This window comes from Python bivittatus, unplaced genomic scaffold (genome assembly GCF_059951505.1).
Source record: "Python bivittatus isolate LINGU-HERP-01145 unplaced genomic scaffold, Pbiv_v1 ctg000020_np1212, whole genome shotgun sequence".
Taxonomy (NCBI): domain Eukaryota; kingdom Metazoa; phylum Chordata; class Lepidosauria; order Squamata; family Pythonidae; genus Python; species Python bivittatus.
In genome coordinates, this window is record NW_028277030.1 from 17,888,931 (window position 1) to 17,897,206 (window position 8,276).

At 39.8% G+C, this 8,276-nt stretch overlaps 1 pseudogene; it reads left to right on the forward strand.

Annotated features, from left to right (window-relative positions):
• Positions 1 to 7,505: 7,505 nt before the first annotated feature.
• LOC103062753 (endophilin-B1-like) lies at positions 7,506 to 8,027 on the forward strand (annotated as a pseudogene).
• The last annotated feature ends 249 nt before the right edge of the window (positions 8,028 to 8,276 follow it).

Genomic DNA, 8,276 nt, shown 5'->3' on the forward strand with positions numbered 1-8,276 from the left:
GAAGTAAAGGGGAAAAGTGTCTGAAATCGACACTTCCATCAGTGGTGGCTGAATTCCTCTCCCTCTGAACTCCCTCTGTGGCAGAGGGCTACAAAATGGTACCGGAGAATGAGGGTGAGTTGGCACTAGTGGGATTCAGAAAGAAAATATTTTATGACGCTGTTGAACATGCATCTCTTACTGGCACAAAAACCTCCACAGGGAAAAGCAAAAGGTGGCCATTGTGCTATAACAAGCACTCTTTAAAAGAATCATTTTAAACAGTACCTTTTTTTGTTGTTGTTCAAATAAAAATTCGTGAGTTGGTGTTCTGTTGGAAATGGTGCCAATTGCATTTTGCTATGTTTACTGTTCCATTTTCACAGGCTTTTGGGTTAATTCTCTCCTTGCTTACTGTAAGCTCTATCCTTCAAGCTGGGTTAATTACTCACTTTGAAATGGGCCGCCTTCTCCATCTCTGCAAACTACTTAGTGGCTTTTAGGACCTGTTTACATTTTGAGTACAGTATCCTATTACTAAGTACTTTATTAGGTTATCAGGTTTTCAGACAGCATCCCTTTCTTTAGGCTCTGCTAATTTTTACTGCATTTCATTGTGACAATTCATTTGCTCTGCATGTAGAAATATCACCCATATCCGGGAGGAAAAAGAGTTGCTGAGACTGCACAATTGGCTAGATCAGAGAGCCTCTCTGGGGACTCCTCAGGTAAGCAACAGCCCACCTAAGACTGATAAGGACTCTCCACCAGTAGTTCTCTGGGAAGGGACACAGGAGTTACATCCAGAAGGCACGCTGGCAGGAGTTCATTACTGTAATTTCCAGAAGATGTTGTTGTTCTTTAGTTGTTACCCAATGTTTTATCTTCCTTTTATCCATTTTTAAATGCTCATGGGAGAAAATCAGAACCAGAAGTTCAGTGCTCCAAAGCAGGAATGTACTGTTTAACTTGTGTAGATTTTAAGGCATATGTAGTTTGAACATCTGTCTCTCTATCTCTCTGTCTGTCCATCCATCTATTTGATTTAGAGGGCCACCAACTTCAGCATGAAACAGGGTGGTTTACACATAAAGATTTAAATAAACAAACAAACAAACAATGTGACTGGACAAACCACACATCAAGCAACCAGGGCTCCACAGCTGCCCTTCCCCAAGGCCTGGGAGAACAGCCATATTTTTAAGGACTTCTGGGATATCATCAGGGTAAGAGTTAGATAGATCTCTACATGGTCCTATGGTGATGACTGTTGTTCCTCCCTCCTCCCACTCCCCAGGTTAGTTTCCAAGCACACAATACAACTGGTTCCCCCCACCCACCCACTGGGCATATACTTAAAACACACACACATACAAATACACATACACACAAACAAGCACCAACTCTGGAATTCCAAAATAGTTCACTTTTTTTGACATGTATTCCCCTCTTTATGCAAGTTTTGATCCCTTCCTCTGGATGTCTTTCATAAGCTAATTTCATGCATTTCTCAGCTAAATGCTTTTCCCCAAAATCAATTCAGGCTCCTGGAAGAGTTGTCTGTCTCTTCCCTGCAGAGGAAGAGAAGGAGGAGAATGGAGGGGGTCAGAGAGTGTGTGTCCCCATTCATGTGTGGATCTGGCCTTCAGTCTTGTTCTTCACACGGCCCCCAACAGGTTATTACTGGGGGAATGTGTCTCTGACAGATAAAAAAGAGGTTGCCTGCTGCTGATCTGGGTCAACTTACCCAGATAAAGAGAAAAGAAAATGAGCAAGAGGGGGAGAGGCATGGAACCCAGCAATCAGCAAGGCAGAAGCCATGGCAAACAATGCCCGGATATCCTGCAATTTGACAGAAGAGCCCTATTTTCATCACAGGTCATAGAGCTGTTTTGAGCCCTTAGCAACTCTTAGCATCTTTTTTTAGCAAATTAAGACACCACCAGAAGCTAATTGAGGTAAACTTCTCGTCTAATTTGTACTTTGATTTATTATGGAGTTTCTCCTGAGACGTGGTTTTATCAGGGACAGAAGAGGAAGTGGTCCCTCCAGTACTGTTTTGGCTCTCAGATTTTTTATTTTCCATTTCAATAGTTGGTGTTTGCAAGCAGGCATCAGATATGACCCAATTACTTTCCATACCAGGAGACTTGGTATCTTCAAACCCAGACTAAACCCACATTCTGGTTTTTTTTTTCTTTTTTTTAACCATAACATAATCTTTTAGGAACAATGTTTTAAAATAACAGAGAAGGTATTCATCATACAATCCTCCAGTTTCATTCATGGAATTTTATGGGAGGTACAGGTATTGTTTACTGCTTGTAACCTTCCTGTTTCTTTTCAAAACATGTGCGCACACAGATGGAATGTGTGTGTCAAGCTCCTGTCAAGGAGCTCCAGATCAAATAGTGGTGAAATTTCTTTGAACAGCCATTCATGTACAGACAACCATGAATGCAGTTAAAATAGATTTGAACCTGCTGATGCAACATGAGTAAGTTGGTCTCCTGATATGTAGGAAAGCATGACTATAGAATCATAATGTTAGCCATGAGAAAACCAGCATAAAAGTTAAATTTAAATTTCTGTTGCCATTTCAGCTATAATGGCTTTTCTTTTAAAAACAAGCCTGGTCCAAATGGCATCTAAATTTAGTCCTATACTTCAAAAGCATTTTATAATATTTTACTAAAACAGAGTCTACACTGAATCCTTTAAAATGGATTTTAATGAGAAATAGAAATCTAGGAGGGGAACACATTTTATGGTTCCTCATAAAATTCATTAAGGCTTGGCAATTGCATTATAAAAAGCTGTGTCAGAAAACCCCCAGAATCCAGAAATAGGAACTTTTCCAAAAGTATCCCAGATAATACCCAGAATCCACCTGACAAATTCACCATCTCATATCTAAACTGTGCAATTTGTTTCACCCAATAATCTTCACTCATATTGGAATATTTTCTTATAACTGCTAGGGATCAGACATCATACTGAATGGTAGGAGCAGAATCACAGGCATGGGAGCAGAATCATATTATTCAGGGTAGCAGACATTAACTTCTTTGGATTTTATTATTTATTAATTTATTATTCCAATTTACAGTATATAGCCACCCATCTCAAATATATGACTCTGGGCGCTCACAGACAATTAAAAAACAATATAAAAACACCAGCACACTACCACAACTTAAAAACAATAAGAACTATATTAAAAACCATATAAAACCATATACAGTAACAAAATTCATAGCCGTGATAGTCACATCCATCAATAACAATCAAAACAGCCACTGCACAGTCTCTACCATATCCTGGGTCCCCATGCCCATTGACAAAACCACTTTTAGGGCCTTGCAAAAGGCCAGCAGGGCTGGGGCCAGTCTGATCTCTGTGGGGACGGTGGTCCACAGGGTAGGAGCCATGACAGAAAATATGAGACAGAATCTCATGTTTTTCTACAGACAATCTGTATTTTTACAGAAGGGTTGGTGTGGCAGTCTACTGAAGCAAGAATACCAGTTCTTTGGAACCTCTCCAGTCAAGGAAAGAACAAGAGATTGCCCACATGTACTCCGGACAGCTGCTCCTTGTGAGGAGACCACAGGACAGCAATCTCCCATGGGTTTGAATGCCGAGAGACAAAGGGATCAATGATCAACTGCAGCAGAGCCTTTTAAGGGACACTAAGTTTGCTAACCTTGCTTCTAATCACTTTCAGAAATTGCCTATTTAACTACCTTAAGGCCATTAGAGATCTTTGGAATGACAAGTTTGAAAAGCCACCTGGTGAATCTGTCTTCATTTCTGAACAAAAGAAAAATTAACTATAAGGATAAGAACTTAAAGAATTTGAAATAAATGGCAAAAAGCTAAATAAGATTTTGAACCAAGAAAGTTATACACAAATTAAGGGTCAAGACAAATTTGGAATATTGAAACTTTTACTATAAGATTTTGGAACTAAGTATATAAAATAAACAGCCTTTTGTGGGAACCAGAATTATTTTGCCTATTGTAAGTCATAACAGAGATTAGAGGCCTTATCATTTAAATTGGACACTAGAGGAGATTAAAGATTCCAAGCAAAAAGAAGAAAAAAGACCCCTGCCTTTGGTTTTGATTAAGGTTGGGATTTACAAAATGATACAAAACACTGTAACACTTGAAATATTAAATATTTAATATTAAATATTCTCTAAAGAATGGGGCCAGAAATTAGTAGCCACAATATTAACAATATCAGTAATGATGTCTGCTTCTAAGGATAGACGATGTCTAAAGGATGTTCATGAAGGAATGGCAGATGTGAAACAAACCTTGCTTGACGCAGAAATAGTAGAATCAGAAATATTGGATAAAAAAAAGTGTGGATCACAAGATAGAGAAGGCATTTAAAGTGGAAGTACAAGTGACAGGCCAAGAGAATGACCTGGATAAGGACTCTTTATTGGATACAAACAAGAAGTTTTAAAAATTAAAGGGGAAATACAAATGATAAACCAAGAGAATGACCTGAATAATGTATTTTCATTAGATTTACAAAAGAGGCTTGTTAAAGCCTCAAAGAAGCCTTTGCGATGGGACCAAAAAGAATTGAAGAGAGGTCAGATCCCACAACAATATCTGAATGAACTAAAGATTAAGATTTTCAAAAGGAAAAAGAAGGAATATAAAGTTGGTTTATTTGATCAAGGTTAAAATAAGACATGCTTTTATGAAATTCTAGCAACCTTTTATGGACTTTTTGCTGGTACCAGGATTGAAAAGTTGATGTCTTATGGAGACAGCCATAGAAGATCCTTGGGTGACTTTGGGCCCATTGGTCTCTCTCAGCCCAACCTACTTCATGGAGTGCTTGTTGTAAGGAAAACCAGAGGATGGAGGTCCTGGAGAAAAGATGCAGTATCTATCTAAACAATTAAACAAGCAAATAAATAAATAATGTCAGGTTGTTCTCTACTCCTCTGATTTAGAATTTATTAACACAATTTTAGGTGATAATATAGACTAATGTTTCTCAACCTCAGCAACTTTAAGATGTGTGGACTTCAAGTCCCAGCATGCTGGCTGGGGAATTCTGGGAGTTGAAGTCCACACATCTTAAAGCTGCTAAGGTTGAGAAACACTGCTACAGACACATAGTTCTCAAATCATGAAAGGTAATGTTTGTACTTTATTCTGCATTGGTGAGACTCCACCCTGAGAACTGTGTCCATTTCTAAATACCAGATTGTAGAAAGTATTAGACAAACTGGAGAAGATTGAAAGAAAGCAACAAGATTAGCAGGATAGTTGCTAAATCCTAAGAGGACCAATTGCAAGATCTGGGTATAGCTTTAGAACTGAGAGAGAATATACTTGTGGGGGGATAGGAGAGCTCTCATCAGCTGCCTAAAGAGGAATCACACAGAAGAAAATCAAAAGTGCAGGACATCATGGAATATAATTGGTTATAGGAAGGCAGATTCTGACTGAACATTAGGAAAACTCTTCACAGTAAACCCCCCTTTTATTAGATCTATTCAAGCAGAGGCTGGGTTGAGATTTATCATGGATATTTTTTATTTTATTTTTATCCCATGCAGAGCAGGTAGAACTTGATTGCCTGCAGGGTCCTTCCAACTATGATTCCATGAGTCTCTCATTCTGCACTGGGAATGGCTAATATGTGCAGTGTGGGAAGCAATGGGGCATTGCTGATAGATGTTGATATATCTTGTGTTGGAAAATGTCAGGAATTGGGAGAGCGTTGTTCTTAGTCAACCATGAAGGGCTCATACAAATGCCCATGGTTATGCTGTTGATCTAAAGCTATGGGTTCTCTCCAAAACTGGAGTTATTATAGGTAAATATACTGTGGCAGAGCTTGATGGACAGATGTGGGGTAGCACCATCAGGAAAGGCATTTGGGGTGGTTTGTATTTGCTTACTACTGCTACCCTGGACCTCAGTCGTGAGGTTGGCATTTTCTGGGCAGTCATTAGTAGCTTCATATCATCCCCTTATAATTTCCTATAATCTCTCGCTATGCGTGGCAGGTTGACTAATGGATTTTTCATATTTTCAGTGCTTTGGGTATGATATTCAGGTTTTGCATTTGGTTAGAAACATGATCTTTGTCTCTATCTGAGTGTGTTAACTATGCTCAGATGATGGCCTAGTCAGGCATCCGCCACTGTCATGGCATTCAGCCCATAGCTAGTTGGGCTAATTTCATATTTTCCATGCAACCTCAAGGAATGTAGATGTGCTCGCAGATTCTCTAGCCACATAGAAATTGTCAATCAAACCACGTATGCCAGCGCAACATTATCTCTCAATCATTTTATCAAGACTCGGCTTGAACAGCGTTCTTTTTTCATGGATTGGATTCTGGGTATTTAAGAAATACCTATGTTGCCTGGCATTTGTGGATGCTGGGCGAGCACAGGAAGACTGAGATGAAAGAGCCTACTGTTTGGAAGGAATAGTATTTCTAAAGCAGTGCAAAACACTGGCCTGAATTGTGGTGTGGCCGAAAATGACTTGGAAACAGAATCCAAAATGTAGCTGGGTTTTAAATAATTAAATAACACTTCACTCAATTGTATCGTTGCTTCACACTAAATGCCTTATTCTCTGCACTTTTGACACAGCCAGCTGTCTTTGGAAGTCTCCTTAAAAGTCAGATTGGATTCAAGCTGTAACAGGCACAACGGTCCATGCTGCTGACAAGTCACATTGCCTGAATGTGCCTGCAAGTCCAGAGTCAAAATCTTTGCATACGCTTGGCTTGTTTTCCAGCTTGTTCCATGAGGGTCCTGAGGAGGGGCTGCAGGTAGATGCATACGCAAAAGCCATTTTAGGAAGCATCTGTTGCTTTGGTACCAGCTGGCTGCTGCCTCCGCTCTAGCTGCCCCCTTCACCAGCAGTTTTTGAAGGGAAGGAGCACAGTGATGACAAGCAGATGCTGCCAACAACATCATTAAACTGGCACTTCCTGCTGGAGGAGACCATCATAGATTTCAGTGTGAAGAAACTGATGGCCAGCGTTGGCACATTTCTGCTGCCCAGAGGATAGAAAGTTGAGCAAGCAGAGAAGTTCACTTAGAAAACTTTCTGTGGAAAGCAGATTGTACCAAAGAAACAAGTAGAAAAGATGATTCAAAAGACACAACTCTTGCAGCCAGATCTAGATGCCAAGGAGTTGTTGTGAGAAACTGGACTGCCAAGCATCACATTGTATGAATAAGACCAACATGTTGGACCAACTGGAACAACATGCTGGGTACAAGTTGGTTTAAGAATGAAGGATAGAAATGCTCTCATTACATGTGGAAAAGCCTACATGTGAATTGGAGCAGCTAACAGACAGCTGCAATATACAATTCCTTCTCCCTCTAAGAAACATTATAGGGGATGATAGAACAATGATTAGAGACTGTAAACCTGACAAAATAAATGTCTTGGCATGAATGTTTGGAGGCAAAGAAGCAGAGATTTGAGTTTCTTGGAACAGGAAGGCAGGAGAACCCAAAATGCAGGCAGAAATTACCAGACCTCTCTTGGAAAGGATTGGCAATACACACAGCTTCTTGGCCTTTTGGTGAAGATTGAATACTGACCTCCTGCTCATCACCTTTGCTGTTGAAATGATTTTGGAAAAGCTCAGCTGACCTACTAGGCTCACTGCTATTACTGCTACCTGTTGGACCTCCAGAAATAGCTTGGATGCTTTCCATCTTGGTTTCTTGCCTTGACCACCAGTCATCTTCAGCCGGTGCGCCACGTCGTTCAACTGTTCCCAAGCCCTCAGCTTCTCGACAGCAAGCAATGCTGCAGCTGCTTCAAACTTCAGTGAACTGAAATCCCCAAGTGGTGGTAGACAAGCCAGAGTGCTTCATGATTATGATGCTGCAAATTGCAGAGAATTATCACTTCTTGCTGATGAGATAATAACAGTGTACAGTATCCTGGGAATGGATTCAAACTGGTTGATGGGTGAACAAGGAAATGCAAAAGGTAAAATGCTTAATACTTACTTAGAAGAGTTAATCTAAATGGCTGGCTGGTGTGCAGATTGCTAGTTATGGCAAGACCGTGTTTATATGCAATTAACTTTATATAATTCAGATATAAGTGTCTCCCATGTTAATGTCTTAATAGATAAAAGTACCAGCTATTAGATGTAGGCCTGTCTGACAATAATTTCATATGGTAGATAATCTTTTTAGTTCTTACAAGTTTAAATGCTTTCAGTGTAGGTGCTAAGCTTATATTTTATTTCTTTCAGAGTTTTTACTAATAAC